Raw genomic sequence first — 21,742 nt, 5'->3', positions numbered from 1 at the left:
AGTTCCGGGAGTACAAAGGCAGTTGCAAAACATTACGCACGCAGTGTAATTCTATTTATGAGAGAGGAAGATGTATGCAGAGCGCCACCAGCTGCATGCTCGTGTGTACCTGACGATGCACAAAACAGTTCTGCCAGGATACACCTCAAACAGAGTCAGCAGGCGCCCGTTGGGCTGGGAACACTGGCCAAAAGGCACGTCAGCCCCGTTACAGCCTTAATTGGTCATCTAGAGGATGACTTCCTGTGTTGTTTTTTGAACCTGAATGCTGCGGATGAAGTTACTGAGTTAGTGTCGTTTTTCCTAGGTGAGGTTCCCCAGGACGGCAGCCCTGTGCTCGGGTGTTGGGGGGGGGGGGCTGTCACAGCATCTACAGCCTGCCGGTTGGCAAAAGGTATAGACTGGTGTGTATTCCCAGGGAGGGATGCAGTGGCCACTCACAGGAGATGCTGACAGTTGGGGAACCCAGGCAAAGTTCTATAGGAGGACTTATCATGTTGTTGTTCCAGTTTTTCCATGGGTTTGACATTTTGAAAATAAAAAATTTCAGAACGTGTGACCCGGAAGAGATGGTGGAGTGCCAAAGAGGAGGGCCAAGCACCGGGGAGATTTGGAGAGAAGGTGGTATTTCAGCTAGTGGGGTAGGGGGGCAGGGTGGGGGCGGGGGCGAGCCCTGAGGGTGCTGGGCAGGTGGGCTGAAGGCGCTGGACAGCTCGGTGAGGCCTTTGAAGGCCAGGAGGTTTGGATTTCTTTCTATTGTTTAAAGGGAGCCAGAAGAGATGATCTCTGAGCTGGGGTGTGCCATGGTTGAGTGGGCAATGAAATCCTCCGACCGTCCGGTTGCTGCCTATGTGGGCCTGGCCTGGCTTAGCTTGTTCCCCTCCCCCATCCCCGCTGCACTCCCTCTCCTGTTCCTGTGGCCAAGTCCTCTCCCTTCTTGCTCCAGGACATTCTACCTGTCCGGGTGCTCGGCGGGGCCCTATTTCAGGATGGGAGTCTTGCAAGAAATGGGGTTGAGTCACAGTGTCCCTCAGGGGTCTGGACCCCCAAGATGTCCCCGGGGGGGTGTCCCCATTCCCTCTGTGACCGCAGATAAATCTCTGAACATATTTCCTCATCTGTAAAGCAGGGGCGGTAATGCATTGTCTCGCCAGCAGAGGCGCTGGGGAGTGGAACACTCCAGCACCTGGACTGGAGGCTGTCAGAACACATTGGCCCCTGTGACTGCATCTGTGGCCCCAACAAGTGGCCGGGGCCAGGCGCCTGGCGTGGGCACTGCCCATGGACCATGGCCTGCTCTAGGCCTTTGCCTCAGTGCTATTCACGGTACTGTTAACCAGTAAAACACCCTTGTCTGGTTGGTAAGTTGCCTTGAGCCCCTCCCACTGCCTGGCTGCCCGCCTGGAACTGCTCCCCACTTTCCCCAAATTCAGCAACTAAAAGGCTAACATCTGGTGCAGCAGGGAGCCTCCAGGATGCTGTGAAATAGTTCAACTATGCATCTCAGTTTCTCCTCTAGCCAAATCAATAGGGAAGGAGAAGTCCTGAGGCGTGAAGGAGGGGCCACCAGGGAAAAAACGAAGGGCCCCTAGGGAATGAATGAGAGGTCCTGTAGTACTTTAACGTCTTTGCCACTATGTGTCTGGAAGTGTACCAAGGCAGAGGCCATTGAAAATCCTCCCGGTCAACAGAAGGCAACAAACCCACACCACTGGCAGAGCACCTACTAGGTGGTGAACCTTGCACTGCCTGCCAGGGGAACATGGAAGAAGCCATCCAGGGAGCTCACGTCCCAGAGCCATGCAGGCAGAGGAGACTGGACCATATTGTCAGATGGTAATATTGCCTTTGGCAGTCTAATGTTCTTTCTTTCCTTTCTTTCTTTCTTTCTTTTTTTTTCTCTATTTATTTATTTTGAGTAGAGAGAGAGAGAGAGAGAGAGAGAGAGAGAGAGAGACAGCATGAGTAGGGGAGGGGCAGAGAAAATCCCAAGCTGGTTCTGCACAGAGCCAATGCTGGGTCTGAACCCACGAAACTAAGAGATCACGACCCGAGCCAAAATCAAGAGTCATATGCTTAACCGACTGAGCCACCCAGCTGCCCCCAGAGCCTGACTTTCTCTGTCACAGCTACTCTGACTCTGTTTTCTCTCCAAAGCAGCTGTAGACAATACATAAGTGAATGGTGTGGCCATGTTCCAATAAAACTTTACAAAAGCAGCATAGAACAGAGATCCCAGAAATAAACCCTCACATACACGGTCAAATGGTCTGAGACAAGGGAGCCAAGACCACTCCAGGGTGAAAGGTCAGTGTTCAACGAATGGTGTCATGGAAACTGGATTCCACATGCAGAAGAATAAAGTCAGATCCAAACTTCACACCATAAAAAAAATTAATTCAAACAGATCAAAGACCTAAACATTAGAACTGAAACTATAAAAATCTTAGAAAGAAACATACAGAAAGCTTTATGACACTTTATGACACCAGGGTGTGGCAATTATTATTTTTTTGGATATAATACTAAAGCAGTCAGAGACAAAACATACACAGGACCCAAGGGAAAAAAAACAGCTACACCGGAAATCATCAAAAGTACAAACTTCTGTATATAAGGGGACATGTCGACAGAGTGAGAAGAAAATCCACGGAATGAGAGGTAATATTGGTAAATCATGAATTTGGTAAGGGATTGAGATCCAGAATAAAGAGCTGTTAAAACTCAACAAGAAAAAAACCCAACCCAATGAAAAAAACGTATGAAGGGCTTGAACGGATACACACGACCGGAATGCACATGAAAAGATGCTCAACTTGGGCAAATGCAAACCAAAACCACAATGAGATACCACTTCGCACCCAATCGATGGCGGTTACCAAAACCCAGAACAGCACTGGGCAAGATGCGGGGGAAATGCGTGCACTGCTGGTGGAACGTAACCTGGTGCAGCAGCTGTGGGAAACGGCAGGGCGGTTCCTCGAAAAACTTACTATAGAATTATCATTACAATCCAGCCACTCCTCTTGCGGGCAGGTACCCGGAAGAATGGAAAGCAGCGTCTCAAAGAGACATCTCTACACCACGCTCAGAGCACCGTGATTCACAGTGGCTGAAAGGCAGAAACGAGTCAAGTGTCCAACGATGGATGCACGGGGAGAACAAAACGTGACCGAGCCATACGATAGAGTATCACGCAGCCCTAAAAAAGAAGGAAGTTCCAACACACGCTGCGACGTGGATGAACGTTGAGGACATTATGCGAAGTGAAATGAACCCGTCACAAAAGGACACACACTGCATGACTTCACTCGCATGAGGTCCCTAGAGTCATCAAACTCAGAGACGGAAAGCAGAATGGTGGCTGCAGGCGCCGCGGTGGCGGGGGGCGGCGGGGGAGAAGCCTGGGGAGATCGTGTTTAATGTGGACAGGGTTTCAGTTTGGGGAGATGGAAAAGTTCCGGAGGTGGATGGTGGGGACGGTTACTTATGCCTCTCCACCTCACACCAATGGTTAAAATGGCAAATATTATGTTATGTAGATTTTAAAAAGGAAATGGAAAATAAAAAGCACCTCCTCACGTGAGCACATTGTTTGGTCCCTCCAACCCCATCCTTCGAAAGGGACCCAGAGAACTGGACCCTCACACAGTGCACGTGGGGCAGTCTGGCTTCCGACGGGCACAGGACGAGGGCGGTGGTAGGGATACTGATCACGCTGGACGACGATGAGGCTGATTATGGGGTGCCAGGATTAAGGGTGGGTTGGGGGGCGCCCGGGTGGCTCAGTCTGTTTGCGTCCGACTTCGGCTCAGGTCACGATCTTGCGGTCTGTGGGTTCGAGCCCCGTGTCGGGCTCTGTGCTGACGGCTGGGAGCCTGGAGCCTGCTTTGGATTCCGTGTCTCCCCCTCTCTCTCTGTCCCTCCCCACTCACTGTCTGTCTCTCAAAAACTGAGTAAACATTAAAAAAAAAAAAAAAAGAGTGGGTTGGAACCCTGATTTTCCAACGTGGCGTGGGCTTTGCTTTTCCCAGCACAGCACAGCACAGCACAGCACAGCATTTCTGTTGGCCTCTCTGTCAGCACAAAAGGCCATCACACCCCACCTTGTAGCTAAGTACCATTTCCTGGGTTCTCTGTGGGCCCACCTGGGAACCGGTCAATGACTCGGGTAGGGGCAAAGAGCAGACCCCTTCCTGCTCCCCACTTTCCTAGGAAGGCTTTCAGAACTCTTTTTGGCCACGGGGGCATGCTCTTTGGAAGGCACTCCTTTGGCACAGGGACAGTGTGAGGACATAACGCACAAGGGCCTGCCGCTAACACTCCAGCTCAGGGAGAAGGGTGTGCATGGGGCTGACTGGGCAGTCTCCAGCGGTAGTGACCTTCGGGCCCCAAGAGACAGGGTGAGGACTCTCTGTCCCTCTTCCTCCCTCCCTCCAGACCTCACTGGATCCTTAGGATCACTCTGAGAGGTGGTGACCGTCGCTGTGTCCCATTTACAGATGAGCAACCTGACGCTTGGTGGGAGCAGGCATTCTCAGCCCCAGCCTCTCTGACTTCAACTTGTGTTCCTCATGCCTGGCCTCTCCTGTCAGGATGAGACAGAGCGCATGCAGGGCGACGGAGCGAGGGAGGGTCCCAACTCCAGATCCCAGCTCCGTGGCTCTTAATCTGTGTGCCCTTGGGCAGGCATGTGACCTCTCTGGTCTCCTTGAACTCCTCGTCCCCAAGGCCTCCACGTGGCACACATTCAATTAATGTTAATTCTTCCTCTTCCCTTCCCGAAGGAGGAGCTGCTCATAGTCTAGAGGGAGGAGGCAAACATTTAATTAAGAAGAATTTAGAACACAATCTGAGACAGGGTTGCATAGAGCAATGAGCAGAGGGATCTCGGAGCACCAGGGAAAAAGACAGTGCCAGCGGAGGAGTCTCTCGGGCAATAAAGCAGGACGCATGAGAACTGCCGGGCCCCTGCCTGCACTCAGCTGCCCCCGAGGGCACAGCCCAGGCTTGCTTCAAAGTGGTGGCACCAGGCAGGGTGAGATCAGCCGCCTCTGTGGGGCCTCCTGGCCGACCTCGGCCGTGAGTTAAGTGCTAGCTCTCCCTTCTCCCAGAACTTACCCTGCCCTGTTAGGGATTAAACGCGGCTCCAGGGAAACCCAGACAGACTAAATGAGGCTTAAACAGATGGAAGCAGAACGCGGTGCTGTTGAAATCTCGCTCACCTCGTGCCTGCTTTGCCCCCAGCACTCTGCAACCCCAGACCGCAACTTTCCTGTAGTCCTGGGTCCCAGAGGAGGACAGCATCACCACCATCATCATCGGCCATGATTAGAGCAGCAGCTGTCCCTTCTGCGCCCATCCCAGACACTCTGCACCAGAGGCCAGCAGGCCACGGCCCCCAGGCCACATCTGGCCCACCGGCTGTTTTCCTAAGGTCTCACTGGAATGCAGCCATACACCCACCGTTGACATGTCGTCAATGGCTGGGGCATCTGCAGAATTGAGTGGTGATGACAGACTGTATGGCCCACAGAGCCTAAAGTATTTCCTGTCTGGCCCTTGACAGAAAACATTTGTTGATTCTGTTCTATATCTGTCTCATGTACTCCTCACAGCCTCCTGGGAAGCCAATGTTATTATTCTCATTTGACACAGGAGGGCCCTAAGGCTTGGAGAGGGGAGGCTGGCCCCATCGGGACAGGGCTTCATCCTGTTCCCAGCATACACAGCAGGGCCAGGCAGAGAACAGCTGCTTGGTGACTATTTACTGAAAGGATAGACAGACATATGGACGCATGACACGACTTGAATGAACCACCCTACTCTGCACGGACCCTCCTGGCACCTGTAGGGATAAGGTGCTTGCTGCCCCAGGGACCAAGGCCCTACGCAGAGCTGTGCACCCATAAGCTGACGTGCTCTGAGATGCCACCTGTCAAGGTCCTGGGCAGCCAGGGCACAACAGGGCCAAGGCCAGTCCTGAGTGGACAAGCAGGGGTGGCCAGGGAGGCACAAACCGGCTGTTTTTGTCTCTGGAGGATGATAGGCTTGGGGCCTGCTTTGGGGCTGTGCGATCTACAAAGAGCAAAAGGGAAAGAACGGGGCTAAGAGTCCCTGGCCCACAGGAAGTAGGTGCTCCCCTCCGCTGAATCAGCGGAGCATCGCGGGGGCTGGGCACTGGGCCAGGCTGCGGAATTCCTGGCTCTGACAATGGAGGGAAGAGACCAGGGGCTGCCGGGTGAGCTGGGCGTTGTGCAGCCCTCCAGAACTTACCCCGGGCTCAGGGCACTGCTAAGGCAGCTGGAGACTGAAATGGGCCCTCCATCCAAACTAAAGACCACATCCCTCAAGGCTGGGTGGAAATAATCCAGGTCTGCCAGAGGCAGGCAAGAGCTCCTAGCACCTGCCCTGGGTCAGGCCTGCCTGCAGGATGTCCACTTTCCAGTGAGGGGGATGACAGTAAACCAAATCTGGCACAAGGTGACAGGCACTGTGGATAGAAATACCCTCTCAGGGGAAGGGGTTAATGTTGCAAGTACAAACAGGCTGGTCAGGGAAGGCCCCCAGGAGATGAAACTATGTAAAGACTTGATGGTGAGGGAGCCACGCAGGTGTCCGGGGGGAAGAGTGAGCCAGGCAGAAGGCATTGCCAGTGCAAAGGCCCTGGGGCAGGAGTGTGCCTGGAACCCAGCCAGTGACCGCAGGAAGAGATGAGGGCAGAAGGATGATGGGGCAGATGATCAGGACCATGAGGGTTATGGGGAGGACGCTGTTTCTCACTGTGCGTGAGGTGGGAGCCCATGGTAGGGGGCTGAGGGGCTGGCACTGACCTAGCTTTTATCGGGATCCCTCTGGCTGTCCAGTGGAGAATGGACTGAGTGTGAGAAGGAAGGAAGGAAAGAGACAATGAATGAATGCATAGAGGGGCTGGGGAGGGGAACCAGGAGCTGAACAGAGCTGCACACTCAGGAGACACACAGGGGTAAGGCAGCATGTGGGTCGCAGACCGCTAACTGTGCCCTGCAGGATAACCAGTGCTCTCAAAGCTGGAGCTCAGCACAGACTCCCAGGAAGAGTATTTCCACTAGGTCCCCACCAGCGGCTTCACTTTGCTGCCCAGGACCCTGGAGCTCAGAGAGTGCTGGACCTTGCCGAGGTCACATGGCCTCGTTACTGGATAGGTTAGGACGCGAATCCACATCCTCCTCACCACGACACCAGGCTCTGGGCCCTCCAGGGGGCAGCAGCATCCCAACTCCTCGGATCCACCACGAGCTCCTTCACTCCTTCAGCGTCAGTCTAATGAAGGAGGAGGGCTTGGAGAACGTGCAGGCTGGTGACCCTTTCCCACCGAGAGGAACGTCTTCATGCGCGCGCCCAGTATGAGGTGTGCTGGGTCTCCTGCATGCCCCATGGGACAGGGCTGGAATTTACCGCTCTCTTTATTTTAATAAAGACCATTCAGGGCCCTGAAAGTTAATCTCCCAGGAAGACAATTACATGTCAAATAATACACCCACTGAGCAAATGATTAAGAAAAACCCAGCCAAGAAGGTTTTGCACAGGCGAAGTCTGAGATATGTGAGCTCAACATGGAAGGCCTTGGAAGGTTATTACCAGGTGGAAATGAACACAGGCGCACGGGTGAGGCAAGGGAGTCTATTTGTAATGTTTGCGCCCCCCCCCCCCACCGCCGCAACTCGTTTCAAACCTGAAGACAGCGTCTGTTGGGAAAGCCAGTCTTCTCTGTCCCCTAGTAAAAGCAGACAAGCCCTGAGCTGAGGGGTAGCAAAGGGACACGGCTTGTGGGTGTGGTCGGCCCCACGCAAGTCAGGCTGGCCTGCGTCAGTGGCCAGCATACAACCACGAGGGTTCACATCTAAATGTGGCCTGTGACTTCTGAAATGTTGGGGGCCAGTGTCCCTATCAGCGATGATTGACGGCAATGGAGAAGCCAGCTGAGTCCTTAGATGGGCCCAAGTCTCCGCACCAGCCAGCCTTTCTCTGTTATGTGGTAATGTGACCCCAGCAGCTCTGAGTTTGCACCCCGGATCCAGCCTCCAGGTGTGGACAGTGAGACCCGGAGACGTCAAGCAAGTTGCTAGGATTATAGTGTGTGACGGAACATGGAACCCAGGCCCAGTTCTGCGCCCCCCAGTACCCTACTCTGCCCTGGGCCCGTAGCAGGTCTGCCGCTTGGCCTGGAGTCAGGCTGATCAATCTGGATTATCATGGGACTTGCTATATGTAGAACAAAGGCTGACCAACTATGGGTCTTGAGCCAAATGTGGCTTGCTGCCTGCTTTTGTAAGTCAAGTTTTGCTGGAACACAGGCATGCTCACTTCTGTCTGTATCGGGGTATGGCAGCTTTTGGACAAGAGCAGCCCAAGAGATGCTGCCCACTCAGGCCAATCCAGCTGTTTAGTGTGGGTTCCCTCCAATCCTCAGTCTGGCAACCCTTTTGTGCCCTGAGGAGGCTCACATTAGGGTGCATGGCCCCTTTGCAAGGCTGTGAGGGTGAGCAGCTTGTGGGGGTAGGGGGAGGGTGGTGATAGCGGATCGTCAGGACCCCATTTATAGATCAGGTCATCCTGGTTGCTTTAGTAAGCTGTGACTGCTGGGGGAGGGCAGCTTCTAGGGGTCTTGATGAGCTCACCAAACTGCGCCCCTAAAGCGGGGAAGTCTAGGACTCCAGAATGTTAACCATTGGAAGTTGTGCTCAACTCCTGAACCTCAGTTTGTCTGCCTATAAGGGGGGCTCATATTCAATGATTTCTGAGGCCCTGCTCTGCCAGAATAGTCTATGGATCTCAATAAAGACCCACAGGACTCTGACAGGTGGTGAGCAGTGGCTCCTCTGGAAAGTGGGGCTATTAGTGGCACCTCCCATCCTCCCTCCCCTCACAGCCACAGTGGATTGCAATTGTGCAAACCGGAGATGCCCAGACTGTGAAGAGGTAGACAGGGCTCACACACAGAACTCAAGAAAGGGCACCGGTAGGACTGCCATTGGTGGCATAACTGGCAAATGTCATGGGCAGTGACCCCACCCCTGACTCATGAGCAGAGGATCTCTCAGGTGCACCTCCCATGGGAGCTCCTGGCTCCCCTAGGCTTCTCTGGCTCAGTCATGAGCCCTGCTTCCTTCTGGTGGCCCCTGGTTTATTACATCTGTTTTCCATCCTTTTACTTTTAACATATTTTCATCTTTATATTTAAGGTATTTCTTGTAGGTAGTACATAGTTCTTGCTTTCTAAAAACATCTAATCTGGGGTGCCTGGGTGGCTTGGTCAATTAAGCGCCGGACTTCAGCTCAAGTCATGATCTCACAGTTTGTGGGTTCCAGCCCTGTGTTGGGCTCTGTGCTGACAGCTCAGAGCCTGGAGCCTGCTTTGGATTCTGTGTCTCCCTCTTTCTACCCCTCTCCTGCTTGCTTTCTCTCTCTCTCTCTCAAAAATAAACATTAAAAAAAAAAAAACCCACCATATCTGACAATCACTGCCTTTTAATTAGTGTATTTAGGCCATTTACATTTAATATGAATACTGAAATGATTAGACATATCTGTTTGTTTTCTTTCTATCTCATTGGTTCCTTGTTCTCTTTTTCTTCTTTTCCTAACACTTTTTTTTAAATTATTTGAATATTTTTTGTGACTGCATTAGAGTTTAATCTTTACAAGTTAAAAAAAAATCTTGCATGTTTATACACAACCTGTTGAATATATGGAATGCAGTTATAATAACTATTTTAATGGCCTTTTCTGCTAATTCTAGCATCAGTGTTTATTTTGGGCCAGTCTGATTAATTTTTCTTCTCATATGGGTCATATTTTCTTGCCTGTTTCCATGCCATAAAACTTTTCACTGGATGTCAGACTTTGTGAATTTCGCCCTGCTGGATATTTTTGTATTCCTCTAAACCACCTTGAGCTTTGTTCTGGGACATGGTAAGTTATGTGGAAATAACTTGATCCTTTAGTGTCTTGTTTTTAAGGTTGTCAAATTCAGCAGTGCTTGGCTTAGGGCTAATCCTTTCCTACTACTGGGGCAAGTCTGTTCAGAATACTTTAGCCAATGTCCCAGGCATCATGAGGTTTTCTAGTCTGGCTGGTAAGAGCAGACACTTGCTACCTCCGACTTCTTTTGGATAGTTGATTTCCCAGTTTCTCTCACACATGTTCTAGCCAGCACTCCACTGAATACCCAAGGGAAACTCTGCAGATGTCCTGAGTACTCCCTTCATGCCGTGCAGTCCTCTTTGATACTTGTGGTGAGCTCTAGCTGCTTTGGTTTTTCCAGACACTCAGCTCCACCTCTTTAACTCAGGGAGGACTCCAGGCTCTGTCCTCCACTCCCTTACTACACATGCACACGCACACACACACACACACACACACACACACACACACACGGACACACACACCACCTGCCAAGTTGGGTCATGACCTCTTCCCCAGGAAGATGCTCAGAGCACCACAGAGATCACTTCCCTCCTCTCAGGGATCAGTGTCCATTCTTGCCTGATGTTCATTTAGTGTCTTCAAAACCTGTTTCATGTGGTTTGTCCATTTTTGGGGTGTTTCAGCTGTCCCATTCTGTTGGAAGCCTGGTTTTGAACATCAAATGGGTTCTGTTTCGCCAGAAAATTTCAAGGAACGCCAGGGGATCCTGGAACTGGATCCCACATTACAAGCAGATGCTCCCTTCACACCTGAATCTCCTCCCCATGACCCCAGAAAGTGTGGGTCACCCCTCTGCTTTCTGAATACAAAAACGGGGAGGGGGTTGGAGCTCTTTTAGAGATAAGGAAATGACACGTGTTTCTCTTGATGTCAACATTGCCGTGGCCAATGAACTTGCAGTGCAGGGGTAACACTCGGAATGTCTAACCAGATGGGCCCTTTAGCACCTGTGGTGACCAGAGGGCTGTGGCAATGGAGGAAAGGCTGGGAGAGCCGTCCTAGCTGGCCAGCAGCCTTGCAACGGCCTCCCACTCTGTCCAGGCTGTTGCAAGCATGGATTCAGAACATGGACCCAGATGATGGAGCTGGAATTTGCGGGAAGCTAACTTCCTGTCAGTGTGAAAAGTCTCAGGCAGTGAGGAGCCCCCATCCCTGGAAAGGTGCAAGCAGGAGCTGATCCTCTAGCAGGGATGTAACAGGAGATGCTGAACTACACGGTGCGCTCTGCCTCTTCCATGTGGTACAGATGTCACGACCACGTGCTGGAGTGAGAATCCCACTTCACGGACTCACAGACCCTTCTCCCTTCTGGAGCGCGTTTCCACAGAAATGCCGTGCACAGGCCTGCGGCACCTCCCTGCATTGTCCCCGTGGTCCTGGGTGGCTACCATCCACGCCAGGCCTGGCACACACTGCCTCACTGCGGGGACCGGGCCATGCCTCACTCAGTCCGTTCCATAACTGGCCGCTTCTGAGAAGGCGCTGTACCGAGTCGCCAGGGTTAGCAAACTAGTTCAAGGTAATTTATGACTCTGGGATGCTCGGGTTTTTAAATACAACAGACCACTACAAACTGCAAAAGCTTCAAGCTCTCTCCCCAAGGGAGACAGCCCGGCGCAGCCCGGGGCAATGGTGCTGACGCCAGGTGGGCAGGACGAGCTGGCACACTCGCAGGTCTGGCTGGCTTAACTCACTATGAGCCCCAGGGAGGCACTCCTGCAGGCCTCGTGAAGACCGCCCCCCCCCCCCCCCCCCCCCCCCCCGCCGCCATTCTTCCCTCCCTTGTCTCTGGTATGCATGAGAAGGTGATGAAGATTTTTCTCCTGCGCTGTGATGGCACCGAAACCACAGTGCATTCGGGGGTGCTACATCCTAGTTGGCTTGTTTCTCTTTTTTAATGCTAATAATATTGATTTTGGGTACAGTGGATCTCAGGCAAGGGAAACTCCAGTAAACGAAAGCTGACTATAGCCAAACGTGGCTGATGTTTCTTTTTTCCTCGGGGTTGGCAGGCCCTGCCTGCCTTTCCATCTGTCCAGTGCTGGCCTTGAACACCCAGAGTGGCTTCTCTGCATGCTCTCCTGTGGGCTGCCTTCCTGCCTTGGTGCTGGCGCCCAGAGCTTGAGACCCATTTCTGTCTGCAAGAGGACTGTGGTCTCTGCCCTTGCTCTGCTGAGCTCTGGCTGCCGCCTGCATCCAGCATCCGTTCCCAGCACCCCCCGTCCCGGCTCGAGGCCGAGCTCATCTGGGGCCTGCTACCAGGTGCAGTGACCCTCCCCTTCCCTTGCAGACATCAACTGTGAGTCAGCACTGAATGCAGGTCCCCAGTACACCCATACCTTGCCAGCCTCATCCTCAGTGCACACTCCCAGCTAGGGGTAGGGATTCGGGGTGAGTGAGACACAGCCCCGGCCTCAGGCCTTGGCCTTTCTGACTCAGGAGGCTGACACACACATGCACCAATGAGGGACACAAGTACACTGTCTTCTGTGACGGGGGGAGGGGGGTGAGCCTGGGAGAGCCCAGAAGAAGCCTGGAGGGCTTCCTGGAAGAGGTGGTGCCAAAGGTGTGCGATGTTCCATATGATCTCCGCAGTCCTTGGGTGTAAGCATCCCACAGAAAGACACCTCCATGGGGACTGTTGAGTCTATCGCTACTGGCTAGGTGGCATTTGGTGACAAAGGAACAGATGGTCCCAGCTTCCTCTGCCTAGTCCTGGATTGTTGGGGGTCTGGTTTCTTCAGGGCGACAGAGACACAGCCATGGCTGACTGTTCCGGGGCCCTGGCTCCTGCCTGGCTCCTCTCTCCAGAACACGGGACACTGCGGTTGACCCCTTAACAGCTCTGTTCCTCCACCCCCCTGTCTCCGTACCCTTTGCACTATGATGGGGCAGCTCTTCCCATCAGGGGTGGGGTCTAGATCCCCCCGCTTGGAATCTGCGCTGGCTCCGTGACTTGCTCTGGCCGACAGAATGTGGTGGAAATGATGCCGTGCCAATTTCAGGCATAGGCCTCAAAGAGCCTCGTGGCCTTGCGTGCCCACCCTCTCGGGACCCTGGCACCACCATGTGCAGAAGCCCAGACGGCCTCCTGGAAGAATGGGACACATGTAGCCTACTCACCACGGCCCCTAGTCGCCCCGGCCAACAGCCAGCCAGCAATCGGCCGACCCCTGCCATTGACCACACATGCTTGAGGGAGCCCAGAAGACCTGCCCGACCAGCTAGCTGCTCAGCTAAGTCAACAGTTGGCGCAAGCCGCTACATTTCGGGGTGGTAATTCGGCAGCAGAAACTAACTGATCCCGGCATCCCAGCATTCTGGGCAGGATGCACAGGCGGCAGGATTTATAGGCAGAGGCCTGGCTGCAGACAGATGGACTGGCTGGCCTCGGGACCGTCACCAGGCCCTCATGTTTGCTGTTACCTGGGTTCTGCTCTACAGCTAGGATCTACAGTCAGCACAGTTACGACCAAGGTATAGTTGGCCCGGGAGTGGCTGCGCCTAAGCCATCTGGCCTCCTCTACGGTTTCCTGGACCTACCCAGGGCCTTCCAGCCGCTTTCCATGACACTCCAGGTGAAACCCAAATGCCTCACCATCCCACACGATGCTCCCTACTCCCACCCTACTCCCAGCTTTGCGCCTCTCACTGCACTCCAGACACACCTGCCTCCAACCCATAAGACCCAACCTGACCTCCGGGCCTTTGCATGTGCAGCTCTCCTGACTAGCGTGCTCTTCCCGGATACCCGCACGGCTCCCCCCCATTTCCTTCAGGCTCTGACCCAGTAGGTTTGGTAAACAAACCGTAGATCACAGATCATTCTTACAAATGGCCTGCGTCACTCCCTGCACACTCCTCCCGCTTTATTTCTTTTCAGAGCGATTAGTATGACTGGGTGCAAAAGTGTCCACATTGTGAGACATCCAGCGGGAGCCAGCGAAGGTTAGGAAGGGGGGGTGGGATGCTGAGAAAGACGTCGGCGTTGGGACCTTCATAGCACACAGCCACTGACTGGGAGCCGATGTGTCCTGAAGCAGCCTGGCACCCCCCACTGCCAGACAAACCAGCAGAGACACTGTTGGCAGTGCTTCAGCCACATGTAGGAGCCGGTATCGCACTCAGCAGCACAAGCCCAGATTTATGGCCATGGCATAACTGCTTACCAGTGTCATGCAGGTGACACACGTTTGTCAAAAACACCTCGTCTTGAGGTGGCCACAGAGAGCAGTTCCCTGGAACACAAGAGGCTTCGCAAAGCAAGGCGTCCCTGGGGCTCCTGCCTTCTGAAACCCCTTAATCGAGGGCCCACCATTAAGGGCCCTTCTCAGAGTTTCTAGAGCCTACAAAAGAGGGAAGTCTCTAACTGGAGCTGGGACTCCCCGGCCGCAAACAGGAGCAACACCGGCTGGCCTGGCTCAGCCTCAGAAGCCGGGGAGGGCATCCTCCAGGGCCAAGGAGGCCCAGGGTAGGCCCAGACCCACCATGGATCCAGGGTTCAGGGACAAAGCTCTTCTGCACTCCGTGAGGGGCCCCATGGCAGACCCATCCCCGGGTCCTGGGCCAGTCACCACGAGGGAGAGCTAGGGCCTGGTCGGGGTCCAAAGGGACCATGCAGTCTCGTTGTAAGGAGCGTGGAGTCTGGAGCCTCATAACGGCTCTGAGCCTCAGCTTACGCATCTATAAGATGAGTGTAAAAACAGTGTCTCCTCACGGGGTGGCGAGGACCCCACGGAATGCTCAGACCGGGCCCCGAAACATCACAAATGCTGCAGAAGTGAGTTGTCATCCACATCATCAGAGGCCATGACTCTGCATCATGGGTGGAGCCTTCCCGGCAAGGATTCGACTCTGTTCCAGGTTTGAGGGTGCTGGGGTACTGCTCCCAGGGCTCTCCCTCCCCTTACCGGGCAAGGAGCTGGTTTGGGAGTGAGAGGAAGGAGTGAAACCTCAGCTGTTTCATCATCAAAAGGACAGCAGGAGGGATGAGGCAGGGGTGAGAAGCAGAGGTGGCAGGAGGTTTTCAGGCCCCCAGGAACAATGGGCCCAAATGGCTTTCACACCAGCTCAGGGGAGCCCATGGGACGGAAACGGAAAGGCAGGCTGTCATGTCCGATCCCTCCACTGACAGCCCCAGGGTCCTGGGTCCCAACCCACCAGCCCTACTGTGCACAGCCAGACACCAAGAGGAAGGAACACAGAACTCGCCTTCAGAGAATCGGAGACAGACTCCACGTTGGGGCCACCCAACACGGTCGTTGTGTGGCCATTACAAACTCAACCCTCCTCTGTGCTCCTGTTTCCTCATCCTCACAAAAACATCCATGGATGGGGCGCCTGGGTGACTCCGTCGGTTAAGCGTCTGACTCTTGCTGTCAGCCCAGGTCACGATCTCACAGTCAGGGGACCCAGCCCCACATCGGGCTCTGCACCGACAGCATGGAGCCTGCTTAGGATTTTCTCTGTCTCTGCCCCCTCCTCACTCTCTCTCTCTCTCCTTCTCAAAAAACGATAAATAAAGAAACATAGAAAAAAAACCCATACATGGCTACACAGGGCCTCCTGGGGCACCTGCACGTACCAGGGATCGCATGGTAAAAAGAGGGAGAGGGGAGAACACGCGGACAGCAGGCAGGAATGACTGCAGGTGTGCTACAAATGATCAGAGATCTGAAGAGCTCAATACTTCGGACTTTTAAAAAGGCTTCTTGACATGTGACTGGAGAAAGGCGGCCCAGTTAGTAAACGGTGCTGGGACATCGGAACCAATTCCAGACACATTAAAAATCTATATTTGAAAGAGAGAAGTTGAAGACAGGGATACTCTGGGGGAATATCTTTCCAAACTTGGGTTGGGAACAATTTCTTTACCAAGGTGTTAAAAGCTCAGTAAGCATAAAAAAAATCGATAGGTTTGACTGCAGTAAAATGTAAATTTCCTTTCACCAAATGACGGGTGAAAAGACAAATCACTAAAAGTATATGTACAACTAGCAAAGGGTCAGTATCCAGAATACATAAAGAAGTCCTATAAATCCACAGGAAGAAGAGAGGCAATGAGCAAAAAGACCACAGCAGGTGTGTCGTAGAGGAGGAGACGGAGTGCACAGATGAACACGGGAAAAGCTGCCCGATGTCACGAGGATGCAGGGAAGTGCAAGGTAAGGTCCCGTGAGAGATTTCACATCCATCAGGCTCACAGTGAGGAAGACATGTGACATCTGACAGCACCGAGGGTCTGAGACGATGTAGATCAGCTGGCACCCACGGTTGATGAGTGTGAAACCTGGTCTGGCCACACTGAAAACCGCTTTGGCCTTTTCTTGTTAGGTTGACCAGTCCCATACTTTAGCACCCTGCAAATCCACTCCCAGGAGTCACACAAGGCACACCCAAGAAGAGTTCGTCGCAGCACTGTTAGCAAGAGGAGGGGGAGAAAGGAAATGACCCAGATACTCATTGACAGAGCAATGCAAAAAGAAATTGTAGCACAGTCACACAATTTCTTTCCACACTGGTGACAGCAAACTCCAGCTACACAGCAGCACAGCTCAAGCTCAGAGAGAGGGAAACGTTGAGTACAAAAATGCAAATTTTAGAGATCTACATACAGACAGCAAGTGTTTAGAGCTTGAGAACAAAGAAGCAATCTAATGTTTAGGCTTATTCAGTCGGCCTGTGAGCAAGAGAATGGCAAACAAACAAACACCAAATTGCAGAGAGGGGTGACCTCCAGGCAAGGAGAAGATGGAAGTGACTGGGAATGTTCTAGTTCTGGAGTTGAGCTGCGGGCCCACGGATGTTCATTGTCCCACCATCCTTCATAATGCACGAAACACACTAAGTATTAAAACAGAACAGAGGCAAGGGAGAAAAACAAGAAGAGAAACATGGTGTGGGTCCAGACACATCCAGTATGATTTCCTTGTCACACACATAGTTGACTGTTTTCACGTGGTGTCACGGGGGGTACCAAGAGTTCCGTCGAGAGGCCAGAGCGGGAAGTGAAAGGACAGGCCATTGGGCGAGGGCATTCTTCCCTCTGGGCCTCAGTTTCTCCATATGCAAAACGAGGGGGTGTACCAGGAGTGGCAAATGGCTGGCGTGCGTAACCCAGGTCTCCCCTTCCTCACCCGCTGCGGACACTACTCATGGATTGCAGCACTGTTTCACATGGAGCACAGACACGCAGCGTTGGGCTCCGCAGCTGGGCCCTGCAGCCTGCCGGGGATGCCAGTCTGAGAGGGCACACTAAGTGATACCTACGTGCTGATCTGGAGAGGTCCAGATCCCTCCAGCTGTGGCCTGGAAGGTTCTGAAGCCTCACCAGCAGGCACTAGCTAGTCTGAGAGGCAGGGGCCCTAGGGAGGAGCCGACTGGCTTTGGAACTGACCCTAGCCGGACCCTGGCAGCGTGCAGCCTCAGCATCTACACTGCCCACGCCTGTGGCCTCCGGTCCGCCGCGGGGAGGCCCCTGGCCCCCCCATCATCTGACCAGGGCCCGTGCTCCCATCCGTCCGGTGGGCAGGCTCATGTCTACGCTCTGCGGGTGAGCTCTGCTGGACCTGAAAACGGCAAGACGGGCGGAGGGCCAGGCAGGAGCTCAGCTTCACCCTCTAGCCCAGAGAGCCATGGAAGCGGCCCCGTTGTGCCAGATTCAACCAGCTCTCTGAGGCAGGACGGTGGCATTCCTTTCACCACCGCCTAGGCCTGCCTGGGCCTGCAGGCCTTTGCTCCTCTGCTCCCCTCCATACCTGCCCCCCTGCCCCCACCCATCCCCTCTTCCTCCCCTTATGGTCCCAGCTCACAAGACTCCTCCTTGGTTGTGCTATTCCATCTACCTCCCACCCCCCACCACCCCAGTGAGCGCTGACGTCCCTTCCTCTGGACAACCACCACACAGAGGTCAGCTTTCCCGAGGAGAGCTTGTGTGCTGGGTCTGGTCCAGTTTCTGTGGGTGTCTGTCCCCTCCAGTATGGGGAGCCCAGCAGGGTCCACCTCACACCCGCATGAAGATAATACCATCAAACAGCCACAATTCCTTGGAATCAATGGGCTTCTCCGAGAACTGTCCACCTACTGCCTAAGCCGCACAGCCAGGGAGGTTGGCAGTCGGGGAATGGTACCTCCCTCCCTATTCCAACAGCGAGAAACTCAAGGGCCACAGAGGGGGGTGACTTTTCCAGCATCACTGCCCCCCCCCCAACCTTTGGGAGGCTGAGAAGCTTTTCTGTCATGTCCCATCAGGGCCCTCAAACCCCAGGAAACACCTCACTTCCCCAGAGCAGGGGCCTGCTGAGTGACCACAGCCCCTAATCATGGAGCATCTGGTTTCATCTTGGTCCCTGCGGATTCTTTTAACAACAAGATCACGTGGAGAGACATCATACCCAGGGACGTGATGCTTCGGCGATTCGTCTCTCTTTCATTTTGTTCACCTGATACACGTTTTAAATGACTACTGGGCTGTGTACACAGGAAGCCTTGATTCACTAGAAAGGACCGTGGCGGGTTTTCTTAGAAGACAAAGTCAGGAATTTAAGGCATCCAGACGTGTCCAATGAGCAGAGTGGAGACAAAGATGTCTCTCCCGCTGCTGTGTCCGGGAACACAGCTGCCCACACACGCCCACCACACCCTCGGATCAGAGCCTGCCACTGATATCCACGGTGTGCAAGGGCTTGGAACCCACTGTCATCGTTATCACCATCCCTCGACCCCAGGAAGCAAACACCATGAGCTTGCAAAGGCACTCCGACAGGAATGCTCACTTGTGTTCCCAGGAATACACACAGACGCCAGATATTTACTTCTGGTTCCAACGTCTCCTGGGTTCATCCTCTTGCAAGTCCTGGAAACTCTGGGCACCACTTCTTGCCCTACAATCCCTCCATCAGATCCCCCATCGCCCACTCTCCCAGGAAGCTCCCCCCACCTGGACACCTCCAAATCCTCCTCAAAGCCATCTCTGGCTCCCCCTCTTCCTTGCCTTCTCGCTGGCCCCTTTACACTAATTTCCTGCTAGAACGATCATAATGGGTTCAAATGCTGCTGCTTGCACACCCATCTCCCCCGTCACGGGGCAGGTTGTGGGAGCAGGGCGCAGGGCTGATGTACCCCCTTACCTCCAGCCCCTCAGCATGGGCCCGGGCACATTGGTGGGGGTGGAGTAGGGCCTCAAAGAAGCATGATCTAAATCCCTGGGCTCTGTTTTCCTCCAACTTAGAGTGTAGTCAAAGAGCTCTAATGACAAAGAAGGTAAATTCTAGGAATTCTGAACAGGGACCAGGCCATCCTTTCCTGAGTACTTCACAGCGAAGCCAAGACCTCACTGGTGAGTAACTGTTAACTGCCCAACAGTGGGTGTGAAGAACTTTCCCAGGAGAGAGAGAGACACAGACAAATGTTGTAAGGAGGGAGGGAGCAACTTGTGTAAGGACCGAAAGGCCAGTGGTGCCTCAGCAAAGCAATGGGGCGATGGGCAAGAGTTCATGGATTCTGCGTATCGGTTAGGTTAGGATGGGTTACGCTGCATGACACACAATTCTCTAAATCTCAGTGGCCTACAATAAAGTTTCTTTATGTCTCAGACTACATGCACATGTGGCTCTCCTTCGTCTCCTCTCCCCTCTGCACTCAGGTTGACAGAGCAGTCTGTCTCTATCTGGAATATTGCCATTGTGGTGGAAAAAGGAAAAGAAAAGTGGTAAATTACTCACTGGTTCTTAACGCGTGTGCTCACATCTGTTTTCACTGTTCAGCAGCCCCTCTGCCATGCCTGAGGACAACATGGGCCGTGCTGTATAATCCTCCAACCGAGCAGGGCACTTCCATACAGGGCACCGAATGGGGGGGAGTGGTAATCCAGTTCCACACCGTGCTTATGAGTTTGACGTCTTTCCTAGGATCAGTGAAATCTGTTGAATAAACTGTTCATTTCTAAAAATCCCTCTGGCTGTAGTGAGAGACACAGATTGGAAATGGGCAAGGGTGGGATTCGGGAGAAAATTCAGGAGGCTGCCTCAGTTTCCCAGGCAAAAAAAAAAAGAAAAGTACTTTACACTAGGGTCATGGCAGTGGAAACGGAGAGAAGCCAAGAGATTTAAAAGATGGAAGGGTCTAGTGATGTACAAAGAGGAGCAGAGGTGAGTGAATGTGTGACGCCAGAATGGCCAAAAGATACAGCAGGCTTGGCTTCTCATGTCTTAAACAGTTGCTGGCTCCCATCTTTGGGGAGGACCAGCTACTCTATTCTCTGCTTGTCCTTGGGCTGTCTATGTTCTCCTAAGAAATCTCCCTTCTTGCTTGAAAAAAAAAAGGCTGAGCTAAATAAAGATGGGAACACATGGATGTGGTGAGCAGCCGAGTGAGCTGACAAATGAGTGACACAGTGACCAGGGGAATTAATTCCTGTCTCCAAGTGTTCAAAGAGTGAAGAGAAACTAGACTCAACCGGAAGAAAAAGAAAGTCCTCCCACTGGGCATGCCTCAAAAGGATCCCTCGCCTCCCTACTGACACATCAGGCATCTTTCTTCTTCCACGGGGCTATGACCAATTTCAGCTATAACAGAGAAAGGGGAGTGGGTGAGAGAAGAAGAAGGGAGGGACAGGGAGGCAGAGGAAGGATGGGCTCCATGGACATATAGCAACCTGTATAGAACCCTTCCTCTCCTCCATGTGGCCTCCCTCCCTATGCTTCCTTTTTAGAGTTCCAGACTTGACTTTCAGTGGTGGGAGGGCTTGGGATTCACAAACACCTCAAAAGAGAATTTCTGTAGCAGCAGCATTAGGCCACCTTACAGGAAAATAGAGCCTTGGGGTCCACACAGGCACAGAAAGCCGCGAGGTCTCCTCTGCCCTGGGTGTTCTCATTAGCCAAGAAGTGGAAGGTTCAGACACAGAACTGTATGGTTTGGACTCAGTTCAGCGCACCCACAGGGACAGCAACCACGATGCTCCCAGTGGCAGCAGAGGGAGTGTTGTGGTCACTGTCCATGGTGCTTACAGGCTGACTCAGCTGGAGAGGCTTGTTCTAAGACCCAGCCACACAGGATGTCAGAGCTGAGAGGGCTCCAGGATTTCAACTTTCCCAGTGCCTCATTTTGCAGATAAGAAAGCACAAGTCCAGAGAGGGGAAAGACTTCCCTCAGGGCCACACAGTGGGTGGCACCGAGGGACTGGAAGCTAGCCTCTAGATGCTTGCTCAGACAAAACTCATTTCCTTGGAAGGCTCCTGGGATTTGCCCCCAGAAACCCAGAAATAATTAGACCCTGAAAACTCACGGGAGGACATAGTAGGTACTCAGTGGACACTGGTTGACTGAATAAACGAGTATACTGGGATGCAAAAAAACAAATTTGAAGCTGGGCGTGGGCCCCGGATCCTGAATTCAAACAGGAAGTCGTGTTCCTTTTTGGTATGGGTGAAATGGTACGGAAGAAAGCAGTGGGGGAAGGGAAGAAGTGCTGCCACGAAGACAGTGGGGTGGCGGGAAGAGGATAAGAGCAGGTGCAACCCAGGACATTAAGCACAGAGGAGGGCAGCAACTGGACACTAACCTCTGTTCTCTCAGGTTCACTCCCACACAGGAAAACAGGTTGAACAGCTCAGGAGTTTCCTTAGGGAGGGTGGTCACAGGACCTCAATCTGGCCATCCTCCCTGGCCACAGTGATTGGCTCAGCACTGGGTATGTGCCAGTTAGGTCCCAGTGGGTCCTGACCTTAGGGCTGGAATCATAGGGAATGAGGGGTTCTTTTTCTGTTGGGAG

General features: G+C 53.2%; 2 long non-coding RNA genes across 2 annotated transcripts; one reads left to right on the top strand and one right to left on the bottom strand.

Moving 5' to 3' along the window:
- The first annotated feature begins 1,728 nt into the window (after positions 1-1,728).
- On the top strand, positions 1,729-3,539 carry LOC123595643. The gene is made up of 2 exons (XR_006711289.1): positions 1,729-1,836; positions 3,037-3,539. It is a non-coding gene; the product is annotated as an uncharacterized LOC123595643 (long non-coding RNA).
- A 15,992-nt stretch (positions 3,540-19,531) lies between these two features.
- On the bottom strand, positions 19,532-21,721 carry LOC123595641. The gene is made up of 2 exons (XR_006711287.1): positions 21,533-21,721; positions 19,532-19,873 (listed from the first exon to the last, which is right to left on the bottom strand). It is a non-coding gene; the product is annotated as an uncharacterized LOC123595641 (long non-coding RNA).
- Positions 21,722-21,742: the final 21 nt, after the last annotated feature.

This window comes from Leopardus geoffroyi (assembly GCF_018350155.1).
Source record: "Leopardus geoffroyi isolate Oge1 chromosome A2 unlocalized genomic scaffold, O.geoffroyi_Oge1_pat1.0 chrA2_random_Un_scaffold_71, whole genome shotgun sequence".
NCBI lineage: Eukaryota > Metazoa > Chordata > Mammalia > Carnivora > Felidae > Leopardus > Leopardus geoffroyi.
This window is presented reverse-complemented; position numbering and strand designations above follow the sequence as displayed.